The sequence below is a fragment of the Streptopelia decaocto genome (genome assembly GCF_964273445.1).
Source record: "Streptopelia decaocto genome assembly, chromosome: 4".
Classification (NCBI taxonomy): Eukaryota; Metazoa; Chordata; class Aves; order Columbiformes; family Columbidae; genus Streptopelia; species Streptopelia decaocto.
This window is the reverse complement of record NC_138658.1, coordinates 33380412-33396674: the sequence shown is the minus strand read 5'-3', so window position 1 is coordinate 33396674 and position 16263 is coordinate 33380412. Positions and strand designations below refer to the sequence as shown.

The following is a 16263-nucleotide window of genomic DNA, read 5'->3' as shown; positions in this document are numbered from 1 at the left end:
CTAAAGGAAGGACCGATTCCCAAATGTTACTTATAAAATATATATTTGTCATTTTAAGTATCACATGTACTTTCATAGGGTAAATATTTTCCTGACGCTAGGACCAAATAACAGGGAGGCATGCTGAGAAGAAGATAGCGTGGGAAAAATATTCTCAGTTCCTGTGAGTCAAAGCCGATCTGTGCAAACACTCCATAGCCAGCCCAGCGGGCAGCACTGTAGCACCCGATTCTCTGCTCCCCCCATCACGCGCTCAGGCAGGAACAGCAGAAACAGCATCCCTCGGCTGTGGGACATCCTCGCACCCTCAGCCCTGGTCCCAGACATCGTGCCACCAGCCGAGCAACTCACGATGGAGATGCTGCCCCTGAAAACATGGGCCTCCTTCCACTGCGGGAGCTTTTGAGGTTTACAGCTCACAGGCGTTTTCCTTAGATAGAGCTAAACATACCTCACAGACACCAGAAAGAACGTGCTGTATGTAACAAGAATACATTACTTTTTTTTTTTTTTTTCTTGAGAAATCCTGATATTGAACAGACAGAACTGACGACACCACAACTGATCTGGGTAGCCAGATGAGGAAGCAATTGAAACAGAGGAGGTGCTACAGTGAGGACAAGCAAAACCAGTCCGAAGTGTCTGGAAACTATTCTCACACTTTGACAGAATAAATTTTAAATTTAGCATTTAATCTGCATTTGCAGTCCACAAAAGTACAATACTTTCATGTAAATCATAAGAGGAAAGCTAAGAAATAAATGCATGTCTTCAGAACTCCTTCTTTTTAAGAACCAAAACTTGTCCTGAGGACGTGGTGTTCATGACAGTTACCATCAGTTAAATGTAAAGATCAAAGTCTTGCTAGAAGCCAATGGAATGTAAATTAGAATCCACAAAAGGACAAATGCTGTGGTTCTAGCATACGAAGTAATTGTCAATTGTGCTTATTGATTCTTTCCAGATACAAATGCATATAACATTACTCATTTAAGCAGACCTCTAACTTCGAATGTCTGCAAAATCTGATTTTTATCTAGCTCATAAAACAATTTTTCAGAGCAAAGAAAGCAAGCAATATTGCACTTACGATTACTATTAAAAGTGAAACCGAGGAACTTTTTATCTCATAGTATTTGTCACCGAAACCTCTAGCTAATATTTACCATCCAGGACAGCTGCATATTCTATAATAAATGAAATAATAAACTGTTTAAGCTGTGCTGGGTCCTGCACTTGGGTCATAACAACCCCAGGCAGCACTACAGGCTTGGGGAAGAGTGGCTGGAAAGATGCCTGGCAGAGAGGGATCTGGGGGTGTTGATTGACAGCCAGCAGAACATGAGCCAGCAGAACATGAGCCAGCAGTGTGCCCGGGTGGCCCAAAAGGCCAACAGCATCCTGGCTTGTGTCAGGAATAGTGTGGCCAGCAGGACTCAGGCAGTGATTGTGCCACTGCACTTGGCACTCATGAGGCCACACCTCGAATCCTGCATTTAGTTTTGGGCTCCTCACTACAGAAAAGACACTGAGGTGCTGGAGAGAGTTCAGAGAAGGGCAACGAAGCTGGTGAGGGGATTGGAGCACAAGTCTGATGAGGAGCAGCTGAGGGAACTTGGGCTGTACAGCCTGGAGAAAAGGAGGTTGAAGGGAGACCTTATCGCTGTCTACAACTACCTGAAAGGAGGTTGTAGCATGGAGGGTGTTAGTCTCAAGTAACAAGCCATAAGACAAAAGGAAATGCCCTCGAGTTGTACCAGAGGAGCTTCAGATTGGATATTAGGAAATATTTCGTCACAGAAAGGGTTGTCAGGCATTGGAACAGGCTGCCCAGGGAAGTGGTGGAGTCACCATCCCTGGTGGTCTTTAAAAGATGTGTAGACATGGCACTTAGAGACATGCTTTAGTGGTGGACTTGGCAGTGTTAGGTTAACAGTTGGACTTGATGATCTTAAAGGTCTTTTCCAACCTAATGATTCAGATTTTAGGATTCTAAAATTTCCAAATTTGTAACAAATTAAGCAACTTCTCATTTGAGAACCATGGTGTGGATTAACTGTGAAGCATCTTCAGAGACAATAAAATAATTCTCCTACTTCTCCAAAGACACTTATCTTGCTGAGACTTGTGCATGCACGTACTCATCAATCCGAAGCTGAATGTGAGTATTTGATTACACAACTGACACACAAGCTTGCATAAATACCTTATTGTTTTCTCAAAGATACCAGAGTATTGTAGAGCAATCTAAAACACTGTTTGTAGTTTTTTTATAACAGCGCATATGGTTAAATATTCCCTTTGTGCTCACAGCTTTAAATTATAATGAACAGCAAGTTTTATAAATAATGGAGTACTAAAAGTTTCCCTGAACTCTGTAGATCTTAGAGAACTGTTTGAAAATTAGGTCTGTAGAAAGCGAAGTGTTTTATTAGTAGATTTGAAGTGCAGAGTTTCTTACTATGTGCCAGCTGACGCTTCTGTTTACAATGTCTACAAAATCATTTTTGCGCTGAAAAATCACTGACAACTACCTTTCATGTTTATTTCTAGTTACACACTCATGACAACTCCCGTCGAAGTCAATAGCAGGTTTCTGGTTATAGAAGGATAAGGATTAAACCTAACAGATCTGTGACTGCTGTCACAGAAATACTGATTTGCATGTTTTCATATTTTGGAAGTAAAATATAACCTTGCCTTTTTTTGTTTTGGGTTTTTTTCAGGTAGGTATGTGATGGTAAACACAGAACTAAAGTCATTTGAGATTCTGGAAAAGTTAAATACTATGCATGGGAAGCTAATAACAGGAACTTGTAATCAGTGAAAATGGTTTATCCTGCAGCAGTGAGGTCATGTCCCTGTAATTTTTATGATAGGGAAAAATATCTTGATTGAAGAGCTGTATTCAGCCAGAATAGATGGCTTAAGAGGTGTTTTCACAGCCATCATGCAGCTACTGATTTCACTTTAACTAGAGCCCACAGCAAAGAAAGCAGCTCTGAAGAAAAGGAGAAATCAGCTACTTTCCCCATTGTTCTCTTCCACAGTATCTGCTAGGTAGGACCAGCAGGCACCTTCCTTTTTGATTAAATGCTTATAGATGGCTTCTGCTACAAAACATGTTTAAAATAAACAAAATTGCTGATTTGGCCATGTGCATTGTAAATTAGTACCTTCATTTTTTTTTTATTTTGCTGATTGGCCTATTCACAGCCCATCACTCTCAAAATCTGCTTTTTTAAGCAAGATTTGAGCACACAAAAGCAGTGGATCTTACCTTTGCAAAGCACAGTTCCAGAGGCTATCAGCACATCCTCTGAGACCAAATGCTCTACGAGTACATTAGAATACTAATTTCACTGTTATCACTTAGTTGCTCCCTAATACTTTTTCTGGAAAATACAGCAGATATGCATTTAAAACAAAGAAAGCTAGGTAAATATGGTAAATATGTGAATTTATATTGTCCTTAAAAACACAGGCTTCTTTTTTCCACTAAAACGATGAAGCAAAGTAAAGGTGAGATGTTTTGTGAAATACTGACCTTGCACATGTGATATTAAGACAAATTAATGTTGTTAATTAATCACAGTAAATATGCACTTAATGAATAATACTAGGCTGCTGTTAGTATATACCACCTCTGTAACAAAACCAAAACTTAAATAAATCAAGAGGCAGATTTCGGCTTCCTGTAGAACATTCAATCTGTGATGCTTGTTAGAGTCTCCAGTGCAATTGCAGGAGTTACCACATCTACAGATCTTTTAAATCCCTCTGTTCCATTTATTCTACTTCTCTTTTAAGCATATGAAAACAACTGAATTTGCATGGAGTGTTTCTCAGATTACTTTTGCACAGGAAAAGCCAGCACATGCAAATGACAGCAACAGGGAGAAGGCAGCAGGTGAAACTAACTCACAGATAACTGCCTTATTCACAACATCTTCTGTATGTGGAATTTCCCCTTGTTCTTGGTGGCAGTTTGATGTAAAGACTGAGGTGAAAATGTAGCCGTGTGGAAAAATAAGCTGACAATATTTATGGGTGGTTATTCAGCTTTGACACTTCTATTTAAAAACAAAAGAAATGTGTGAGACAGACTATAGCAGAAATCTAGGTTATTCAGGTGTAGAAATGTGAGATCCTTCACAAAGAAATTTCTCAAGCTAAAATGTAGCTTCTTATTTTAAAAATAATTCCAGTGAAAATCAGAGGATTGTTGAGGCATTGATCATGAGGCAAAGGCAAATACTTGACATATATGCTACTTTTCCAAAGCTTCAGTAGTGCTGAACAACAGAGAAAAGATCCACCCTTACAGCTAAAAATTCATCAAACAGTGGAAGCCTCCCTTGATGCTGCTCCCTCGGTTTTATCAGATGCATTTAGAAAGATCTAGCATTTTCCAAACCATGCATTATACTGATTCAAGTGCATTAGCTGCTGAATTGCAGCTTCTTGTAACAATATCAAACTTGAATATTAAATCCCACAACAGTAAAAATAATATCATCCAGCTTTTTTAAAACTCTAGTGTCTGCTTCAGTTCGGGATATTTTAGTGCCAGGCAGAGATTGGCACAGAAGCACATGTTTGCCTTGAAATGCTTGTAAATTCAATTGAAATTCACTGATTTTTGTGGCAAGCATTTCATATTAAAAGAGATTAAACAGATTAAGAGATTTGGAGGATGGAAGTCCAAGAAAGGGTTAAAAAGGAACACAATGCAGAATCTCTGCTCAGACGTACCAATCACCAGCCTCTCAACTGAGGTACAAATTAAGGGTTTAAATACGGAGGTAAATTAAATAAAACAAGTAAAATGATTTCAGCAGAGGATTTGGATTTTCTAAAAGACTAGAATCATATGGAAAACCCTTACCAAAAATATGTTTGTCATTCAAACTAATACACAATATGTTTCTGTGATACATAACCTGAACTTTGTGCATTGTGTGAACCACAGGGTAATCTTCCTGGAATTATTCTATGTAGAGTACCTAGAACTGCCCATGGTTTTTCATCTCACAACCTGTATAATTGCATTGACTGCAACAATGTTAACATCACAGCATTCTTACCGAAGTCTGAAGGATTACGGTTTTGCTCCATTTCTCAGATAGCATAGTTTTTATCATCTATTGTAGTGCTATTTTGAGATATCTGCTGTTCTTATATGAGAAAGAAAAATGACAGAAGGGAGATACAGACAGAATAAAGGAGCAAGGAGGAAAAAACAGAATAAAGTAGACGAGGAAGGCTGTAGAAAGGCATGAGGATTAAAAAAAAAAAAGTAAGAAAGAAGGAAAACATGGGTAATAGAACAAAACAATTTGCAAAGGCAGACAGTTCTCTTATTGATATATCGCTTTTTCTTTACAAACAAATGCACTGAAGTATGGTGGGTACTCATGCAAACAATTTTTCTGTAATGTGTCAGTGATAATTTCAAGGAGCTTTTCAGCAATATTTTAGATTTTAGGGGATTTTTTTTTTTTTGTGGTAGTTACAGCTTGTGTTTTAACCAACTCTGTTGGTTTTATGTTACTCTGTGTTGCACAATTAAGGAAGGATAAGTGTTTATCACCCTGATTCAGCTGCCAAGACCAAATTTCTACTTTCAGTGTTTTGCCTCACTAGCATCTAATAGGAGCCAGGGCATGAGACACCCTGTTTTGCGGCATTGTGTGATGAATTTACCCCATGTTAATAAAGAAGTAAAAACTTTCTAGGCTTGGACATTTCACATGCCATTTTCTAGTATTTTGTTATAAATGGCATTGACTTGTAAGTTAAAGTCCAGATACACATTGTTCCTGATTTAAGATTTCATAGTTTTATATTTTATTTTGTAAAGATATTACTCTTCTCCTTTATGTCTATAAGGCACCTCTTTCCTCTCTCCATCAGGCCTTTCGAAATACCCGTCAGTGCCGCGCAGGCATCTGAGATCCCAGGATGGAAGCACCACTTACCTGGCTTCCCTGAAGGCCCTGACCTGCATCCCAGAGAGGCAGCGTGGAGCTGCACCGGTGTCAGCGACCACCAGCAGCTGCAAACCACCAATAACCGCTGTGCCACCAGAGAAGGTAAGGAACTGCAAGGGCACTCAGTTCTTCGTTCACCATGTGGCAATTTATGCTTCAGTGCTGGGAGTCTTTGGGTTTCAGTCTTCAGGCAAAATGAGCACGGAACACAGCATAAGAATTTTGCTCTACAGGCTGGGGCTCCAAATGAGAGAGTCAGTTAAAGAGAAGCAGCAGCAGGTAGGAATGGGGAAATGACAGCTGGCCAGTGGACATGAGGTCTCAGTCACCCTTGAAGGCTGAAATCTGAACCCCGAAGTGGCACCAAGGACTGTTGAGGATCTCGGCTGCATTGCCTTTACTAAGAGAATGGGGTCATCTCAGATCTACTAGGTTGAGAACCAAAACTAATATCAAATGTAACTGTTAAATATCTTTGTCTCAACACTTCAGCTTGTGCAATGATAGATAAACTACCCAGATATCATAACACTCACTCTTAGTGTAGGAGCCGTCCCCCATCAAAGACCCTTCAAGTACTATTTCCCGCCAGAATGCTAAAGAACAACAACTCTGTATGTGCTGTTTTCTAAATCTGTAAAACACGCATCCACCACTGAACACCTGGTGGTTTTTTTAATTATATTAGGAAACAACATTCATTTCAAAAATGGGGCCAGGTAATAGGATGTCTCCAACTTGCTATGTTGCATACTGGTGCTGTGAATAGCAGCTCCCAGCCAGCACAGAAAACAGTTCAGCCTTTTCAGAGGTGAAAGGGCAGAGAACCTGGACAGTCAACTGTGGGAGAAAACCTAAAAACGAACCAAAATCCAATTCTGGCCCTAGCAAGGCCATATGTACTCAGAGGATTACTTCAAATAGGTTTCGAATGTCATTTGAATATCATCCTGAAAAGAAATGCTTCTCTGACTGGCAAGTTAGATTTATTGTTAACTGGGTTCTTGATCAAAGAAATCTGGTAACAAATAATAGGTTGCACCTCTGTGTTTGTGTATGTATGTGCACGGAAAAAGGATGCTACATATGAAGTTCTCCCTTCTTCTAGAAACCTATGAAATTCCAAGATGAAAAGTTTGAGGGACCACGTATATAGCTGGGGCAGAGGGAGAGAATGAGAGGCATGAGGATATAACCAAAGACCTAAGTTTAATGGTAAAGAAAGGTAGTATCTCTGTCATGAAGATTTTCCTGCCAAGATGAAGACAATATTTTTTTAAGCCTTTTGTTCTTCTGGAGTATCTGGAAGCACCATGAATCTTGCAGACTGTGCACTCTCACCAGGTTAAAAAAAAAAGATGAAAGAAAGTTTGCTGCACTGTGTATAGTCTTTCTTTGCATGGGGTCAGAAACTTTTGACATTTCTGCTTACAGTTTAGGTGACGTTGAAAATTCAAAACATTTGTTGTAAATATTTGTACTTGGCAAGTTCCAACGAGACAAAAGCGCTAACTTTACAAGTATCCTGTGACAATGGAGAAATTAAGTCCTCACAGTATCACAAGTATCTTTGCAGAATATTCATGTTGTAAACCTTTGCTCTGGGTTTTCAACTGTTTATACCAGGCATCTAAATCCCACACTCCCCATAATATATTAAACAGACAACAGGATTGCATTCCTAAGTAACGCAGCTTCTTTGCTGAAAGACAGGGTACCAAACCTAAGTTTAGCATTAAAGATCTGAATACATTTATTAATATTTTACTAAAGATTATGAGGGTTTTCCATGGTTGTAGAGTAACAGCTGGGAAAGAAAACAGTGAGAATATGTTATACAAATACTTGCAAAACTGCCTTTTTTTGCATATTTATTCCGGCATTTCACAGATCAGCCATTTACAATACAGTGCATTACAAAAACTGCAATAAAATCCAACCATATCTTTTTAAATACACCAACCCCATTAGATGTTTTTCTGCCACTACTACTCTAATTTAGTTTTCTTATCTTATTTATTTCCTCTTCCAATTTATTGCTAACAAAAATCTGCCCACAACACAGGCAGGGATGGATGTTCTTTTTTAGCTCTTGCTACATGTAAGTCATAATCCTGTGTTCCATCAGTACTCCTTACTCTTCACAGTTTCAAAGCCAATTTGAAAAGATACTTTTAACTTGTAAGTCCCCTCTGTTGTTTAAACCTATTTTTGCTTACAACTTAGTATTGCTTAGAACTGCAAATTACAATCTTTTCAAAGAGAAACTGGGTTATATAATTAAATTACGTTTCATATATTATATTAATCAACAACTGAAAACATTTTTTACTAGTATTTACTAGTGCCAGTCTCTGATCTTCTAAGAGAATAATTATCTTTTCATGGTGCTCACCACCATCATCTCAAGCATGGTATCGTTGCACACTTCAAACTTTGACTAAGCCATTCTAAAACTTACTATTGTTATGGTCAATGACTTTTTCCACATATAGTTGACTCATATGCTGCATCGCTGCATGCATATGCTGCATCTGGAGTGTGTGACATGCAGAGCAAGTGCAGAGCTGATCTAAGTTGATATTCATTTTCAGATCAGCTGTAAATGTTCGGTATCATACTACAAATGTAGTTTCTGCCTCGTTAGCCCATCGAAATGTTTTGCAAGCCATGCATACCTTCTGGCTCAAAGACTGGTCCCCTCTATGCTGTTTCATTGCCACCACACAACCAAATGTTTTTGTCTGGGAAGCAAACTATTTTAATACCTCCTAGCATTCATGTAGGCCACCATTCAGTCAGCAAGACTGATACTTTGTCAACATGTGAAAATTCTTATGAAGCCTTTGCTTAAATGGAAATACTAGTATTAAACCTTCTGTCTGGTGAGTTCATCCTTGGGCAGGTTGCTCAGCAGAGAAATTGTGCCAATGTTAACTTACATTCTGCTTTTTCTTTATCACTGTTGCTAGGTGTATTATTTATTTTAACTTCCCAGAAGGCCAAAACTAAGATCAGGGCCATATACAAATATACAGTGAAAGATTATGTCTGACCTGAAGGGTTTGCCCTCTAAATAACTAAGACAGAAAAAATGGGATATGAAAGGAAGCGTTACAATGCCTCTTTCAGAAGTGGGGAAATAAGGCATGCTGGGGATCACAGAAGAAAGACTGCAGCTGAGCCAAGAAGTGAATCCAGATCTCTTGAACACAGCGGCAGAAGGTTTTTGGCCAGGAGTTCAGTAGATCTGAGTCATTTACAAAAGTCAGGTCAAAGACCTTGTCAAAATTTGCAGCCAGATTTTAAAAATAAAAATGGGACTGAAACGCTTGCACATTTCTACAAGCGAAATTCAACTAGATTTTGCAGGTAGGATTCAAAAAAGGGTGTACATACTATATATAAAAAAGCAGAACAAGGAAGGTGTCCTCACCTTATAGCTTCATGCCTAACACACACCAGGTTTAACTTCTTTCTCTCGTATCTGAAGGCTCTGTAATTGCTAATAGGAAAGGCATTTCCTCTTGGCTGGTTTTATTAATATCATGCAACCTGTTTGGGAAGCTCTAACTGCATCAAAATATGCATTTAACTAGATCTAAAATTAATTGTAATTATTGCTGTCATGATTTTCTGACTTTAAAAAAAAATTAAAAAATAAAAAATTCCACATTGACCAAAAGCCTTTCGAAGTTTCTTAAGCCGCAAAACTATCCTTCCCTTTGTACCATCCTTCCCCTGTGGAAACTCTAAAATCCTACCTCTAAACGTGCTTTGTGAGTTCTGTGGACTAGTGGCTATGTTTTCACCAAAATTTGAACAGTTCATCAATCCACCAAATATTTTTTCTCAACATGAAACAAGTGGGTTTGCACTCTTAGTTTACCAGTGCAAACACACAACTATGAAGACAGTTTTGGGGAAAAAAAAAAAAAAAAAAGACATTTAAAGTTAGATTGATGCATGCTTTCTCCAAAGACATGGAAATTTTGCCATTTTTAGCAATGCTATTTAAAACAGGAACTGCATGGAGTATTTTAGGCTCCAGGGTGCCTGCAGTCAGGACTAGGGAGCCACACAGCTATTAATAAGCAGACACCCCTCCCTACTAACCAGAAGACGGCAACTGGGTATATTGTCTTCTGGTTTCGAATCACAGAAATAATTATGAGCAAACGTAAAATCCCAATTTTTCGAAGCAACAGACTGGAAATCTCACTGAGGTGTTCTTCCATTGTAGTCAGCCTTTTCTAATGCTCTTTCATGTGTGAAGAGTTTCTGTATTTGCCAAAGAGGGAAATCAGCTTTCCCTGAACAACTTTTGTCAATCTCCATCTGTATCAAGTGCCAAGTGAAATGCAACGTTAAAATGAAATTAAACACACGTTTACATGGATCAGCATTAGAAAGGCAATCATCACACTCCTATCTAATACGCCATAGAGAAATCTGTTTCCGGCATCTCAAAAATAACTGTGCTATTATTCATTAAAAGTGGACAGTTTAGCAGCAACTACTGTATGTGGCATCACAGAATCTGTAAGGTTTACCACATCCTCTGGAATAAATGATGTTCTACAATTATACCAGGAGGATTCCCACAAAATACATTTTCCACAAAAGACTGATATATTTTTGTTCTGAATACCTTAGAATGTGGCTGATTAAGAGACTCAATAAATATTTGTTTCTTTCAATTTCCATTTGTGGAGGAGAAAATAATGAAAGGATTTTAGCACATTGCCATATAGTAAGAAATTTTTTGCCTCACACTGAAACAATTGGATGACTTGCATGGGATATTCCCTGCAACTCCCTAATACAAATAGTTGTCTAAGAGTTAGATTCCATGACACTTGACAAAATCTTCAGTACTGGTTCCAGTCTCCTCCATGATGAGTGCCACGAGGATGGAGCCAGGCTCTTCTCGGTGGCAAACAATGATAGGACAAGGGGTAATGGGATCAAGCTGGAACACAAGAGGTTCCACTTAAATTTGAGAAAAAACTTCTTCTCAGTAAGGGTGACAGAGCACTGGAACAGGCTGCCCAGGGGGGTTGTGGAGTCTCCTTCTCTGGAGACATTCAAAACCCACCTGGACATGTTCCTGTGCGACCTCACCTAGGCGTTCCTGCTCCAGCAGGGGGATTGGACTAGATGATCTTTTGAGGTCCCTTCCAATCCCAAACATACTGTGATACTGTGATACTGTGATGATGATGCAGGATGTGTGCTTTCTACACTCCAACCCACACAACAAAAGCTCTCTTCCTAAGCAACTGCATGGCTGACCTATAGGGACTTAACTGAAACAATCCATGGGCATAGCCACGCGTAAAGTGCAAGGCATAGCCAAACAGTCCCGAGAGAGGGTTTCAGACAGCTCCGTGCCCCACAGCTGGAATGCAAGTCTTCTGGCATTTTCCTCCTTGTTCCAGGGCAGAGAACACGTGGCCTTGGCACTCAAGCAAGGAGAGCGTAGCATTCTGTTCTCATTCAGGCAGATACGTATGCACAGGATGTACAGACCAGGGGCCTTGTCAAAGAAGTGCCCTCTCAGAAATAATACAGAAGGTCACAACTTGATTATGATCTAGGCTCAGTGTGCTGCCTGTAAGAAAGCAGCCTGCTGGTGCTGACTTGCACGAGGAGGTGGTTTGTTTGAATACTTCTGCTAGCAGGGCACCATTCTTTTGGAACAGCTATTCTAGTATCAATATGCAAGAAGAAATTAAATTCACAAGTTGGCTTTAAGCAACACAAAGGAACTAATTTAAGGAGTCAGAGCAGTAAAATCAAGAATAATGGCTAGTACAGATCAGCTGAGTTTGACAAGCAAGGAGGGTGCCTAAATTAGCGGTGAGGGTCTGAACTGCGGAAGGGAGCATTTCAGTCAAATGTGAATGTTAGTTAAAATACCCCGCAGTTACACCTGAAAGCAGTAATATTCTTAGCAAGGGCATTGATTCCACTTAACAAAACTAAAGTGTAATAGTAAATATAAGTGGAAGTGAGTATCGTTCTCCGATAGGGTGAGATTCTCCCAAAGGCTGAAGGCCTATGGAAGCCCTGAAGCTCAACTTTACTTGAGGTCTGAAGCAAAGAACAGGACTTGGTGAGGTCTCTGTGTGGTGAAGTAAAATTAATCCCTAGAGACCATATTTGCTCTGACTTAGGTCATGAAGCAGCAGAACTGACAGCACTGAAACCCACGCTCCTACGTAAAGGAAGTAGATGTCAACTTGCTCCAGACTCTGCATCTACAAAAATAAAAAAGCGTCCACAAATGAGGAGCCAAAATGACAAGGAAACACTAGCACTGAGCTAAGAGTGGCATCAGCTGAGCAGGACAACCAAAAACCTGAAAGAACAGCATGTCACCAAATGAGTAGCAATCAATGCCAATGTTACAAGTAAAAGGCTTCATTAGAGATATTAATGTGATCTTTTCAAGTGTTTCATAGCAGGTGGTTCTATATGCAAAAACCTAACAAAAAACCTGCTGTCTCTAGCAAATTTTGCTGCCTTTGTTAACAAAAAAAAAAAAAAAAAATTGTTGTTTACGCCCTAGCTAGAAGCCCTAGCCAGAAGTCCTAGCCCATTCATGCACATGCTTAAATCCTATTGGAATTTTAAAATTAAGTAGATACTAATACTCTGTCCTGACCAGTGTTGCTTTCTTGAACAAAGACTTATGCCTTGATCACTGACTTTAAAATATTAATATTTATTAAATGGTAAAACTGAATCTTTACTCCTGGTACAACTAGTCATGCAAGACTTGCTGAATATATATCATACGCATTATGGCCATATCTCAGATGCTCAAAACATGCTGAAAAGAGTATTCAAAGTAATGTCAAATGTGAGATTTGGCTTAATTTAAATTTCAAGTGCTAAGCATCTTAATTGCAGTGTTAAACATCTAAATAAATGCAGTGAATTTTAATAAACACATACAGATCTTATAAAAGCATAGTACAAAATGTGAGAGGAATTTCAGCAAAGAATCTCTAATGGCAGCTCTCCACAGCTCAATTGTCATTTGCAAATAAAATGTGCAAGCTAAAATGTAATGATTCCTAAATATCATTACAACTAAATTCCTTAAAACATGTCCAGTTAACTATTTTAAACACTTCTTTTTACTTATATTGAACTTTTCTTAGATAAATGAGTTTGTATAAAAAAAGGAAACTTGCTGCTTGCCTACAGAGTAGATAAAAAATATGGCCAGTACCTTCTAATACATATTTCCTTGTTGATAATTTAGCATGTTGTGCCTGTTTCCTTAGATTACTGACGTGCTTTTTTTAAAAAAACAACAAAACACTAAGGGATCGTTTACATCTTTTCGTTTAACAACTCAGTTTAAAAAAAAAAATAGCTGCATTTGCTACAGATTCTACTTTGACTTGTTGGATTGCTTACTTTGAGTGCCAGTATTTTTTCTAGCATTTCAAACAGGAGGCATTTATCTTGATAAAGGCTGTGATATTTTACCTTTTACAACATGATATAACCAGGTTTTCACTGCTGCTGATGTTTTGAGTATTATATTTTATTATAAACTCTACTTATGTTTTGATTTCACTATGGGGTCTGTTTTGAAACAAACTGTCATAGAATGGTTAAAGACAGATTTTTTAAAGAAAGCATTAATCAGAGTAAGACAAATATACAAGACTTTAGCACTTACTTTTATGGACATGGCATCAAAGACTAACCTTGACTTCGCCTTTTTAACAGTTCATCGAAAACTCAATTGAATTATTTAAATGAATACTCAGCAGGTGAACCAGTGGGAGAGAGGATGGTGAGCCATTCTATTGACAATGTCAAAAAAGGGTACAAACCCAGTGTAGAACTAATTTTCTCTTCCAATGTTTGGCTTATGATCTTGCACTATCAAGACTCATAATACAAGCTACATAATTCCATGGAAAAAAATACAACCAGGAGATCTCAGGATGTGATTTCCTTCTTTCTCCTTCCTTACTTTTTCTGTGTGCTTTAGACCAGCATGATTTCAGCAATTGCTTCTCTCTTCTGAGAATGTGGAGCATAAAGTCTCTTACATCACCAATACAGTATTTGTCATGCTTCCTTACAATCACCTAGTTCATTTAAGGTTCTTGCTACTGGCAAAGCAACAGAATAGTAATCAGAGCTGCAGAATGTATGGCCATATGTGGTGCCCCAGAGCAACACAATCCAAGAAATAAACTTCTCTACAATAAAGAGAACTTTCCGTGCTTGCATTTGTAACATATTTGCATGCATTCCCTGGTTGCTTAAATTGCTTAAATTCTGATTAATTATGTAAAACAGTCTGTTATCAAAATCTCTTTCCAGCATGGGCTGTCACCACCTTCTGTTTCTAACCCTAGAAAAGCAGTAGACCCACTTACGCGATCTAAAGTATATGCTTTCTTGTGCCTACTTTCTCTGGTTTGGAAACAATTCATCTGAATCGTAAGTAAAAGAAAAGGGAGTGGCTCCATTGGGAGATTTGTCTTAGGAAAAACTATAACATTAGACCATTTCCAAATAAGTAAAACACTTTGTTCTATTCGTAGAAAGATAATTAAACTCTTACACTTGTTATGAAACATTGCTCTGTTACATTTCTCTGTAACTCTGTACTCTGAGACTTCACAATGGAAAATGTGAGCGAACACAAATTTATTTTTCCTACTAGTATTTCAGCTACCAAAAGTCTTACCATTTCTCTTCAGACCAACCCATATGCAGCACAGTGTATCCTGTAGTACAGTGAAAGTGCACAGCCCAAATCCAGCATTACTAACAGTCCATTTCACCCCAATACTCATTTTTAGTAATAACACATCCTTCCTCAGGACTTTTTTTCCTGTTAACTCATCCTTTGAAGTTAGAAACCCATGTCAGTACATACAGACAATAAGTGACCAGCTCCGAAGACAAAGCCATTTTAGGAGGAGCATTAGATCAAGCCTGAGCAAGTACACAAGATGTATAAAAAGTACTCCTTCACATCCAAGAGAAAAACTTTTCAAGTGTCTCACATTCATACACAGAGATGATTTTATAAAGGGACTACTAGGCCGTAGGCTTGTAATGGTCCCTGAACTTCACCCACAGAAACAACTCTATTCACTCAGAAAATTAATTACAAGCCTGAAGTCTTTAAAAAATAGAAGGAATAGCAGAGCCAAGAAAATCGGCTGCAAAAAGTAAACTGCTGGTCATAATGAATGTAACATAGTTTGGGGTTTCATTTATTCTTCCTAGAGGAAAAAAAAAAATGGAATAAGAAATGCAAAAATGAATTTATTGTTAGAGCACCAAGTATATGATTAAATATGAGGTTTGTGTCTAATTCATGAAGTGTAATGATATGAATTACTCTGAACACCAGATAAGAAACCTTACCTAAGTATAATGCAGTAAAACCAGCCTGAATGGTTCAATTAGCTTGACGGGCACGAGCAGTTCGCGAATTCTTAGAAAGCCTCCACAATGCACAAAGGCCTCCCGAGTACCTCAACGAGCTCCCACGTCGCTCCCAGCCCCGAATCGCGACATATTTCGCTCAAGACCATATTTGGCGCGGGGCACGCTGCAAACGGGGCTGGGGGTGCTGAGGGGAGGGGGCTGCCCGCGTCCCCCCGATCCCGGGGCTCAGCCCCACATGGCATGGCCGCCCGAGAGACCCGGCCCCGGCGCTGCCCCGAGCGCCCCGCTCCCCGCTGGCACGGCTGGACGCCCCGTCCCAGCGCTGTCCAGGGTCCCCGCCGCCCCGCTCCGCTCCGCGCCCCGCTCCGCGCCTCAGGCGCCGCTCACTCACCATGGCGCGGGGGTGCCCGCGGCCGCGCAGCCCCACGGAGGGGCTCTGGGCAGGGCGCCGCTGCCGATCCCTGGCGCCGCAAAGGTGTATTTGGGGAGCGGGCGCGGTGCGGCGGCGGGGCCGCCCGGGCGGGCGGGCTGGGGGGGCGGCGGGAGGGGCCTCCCCGCGGGCCCAATCAGGGCCGGGGCGGGCGGCCTCGGGCCGCGGCGCGGGCGGTGGCGGCGGCGCGGGGGAGGCGCGGTGCCCCGGGGTGCTCCGCGGCCCTTGCGCGGTGGTGGCTCCTGGTGCGGGGCTTCAGCTGGGCTGCCAGAGGGGCACGTACTGCCCGGCTGCCGCCCGCTTCACCGTTACGGCCAGGGTGTGAGGGGTTGGGGTGTTTCCCCCTCTTCGTGCAGCTCTGCACGAATTTAGATTTCGGGAAATGTCAGTTTGCGCAGG

The 16263-nt window shown here is 40.2% G+C and overlaps 1 protein-coding gene across 4 annotated transcripts in view; it reads right to left on the bottom strand.

Moving 5' to 3' along the window:
- Positions 1-16010, bottom strand: part of GUCY1A1 (guanylate cyclase 1 soluble subunit alpha 1) — a 37324-nt gene extending 21314 nt beyond the window's left edge. The window contains exon 1 of one of the 4 annotated variants that reach the window (XM_082050491.1): positions 15826-16010. The gene's annotated coding sequence lies outside the window, so the exon portion shown is untranslated. Of the gene's footprint in view, positions 1-15410; positions 15781-15825 lie in introns of those variants that run through there. The other 3 variants (XM_082050490.1, XM_082050488.1, XM_082050489.1) reach the window with 3 other exon arrangements.
- Positions 16011-16263: the final 253 nt, after the last annotated feature.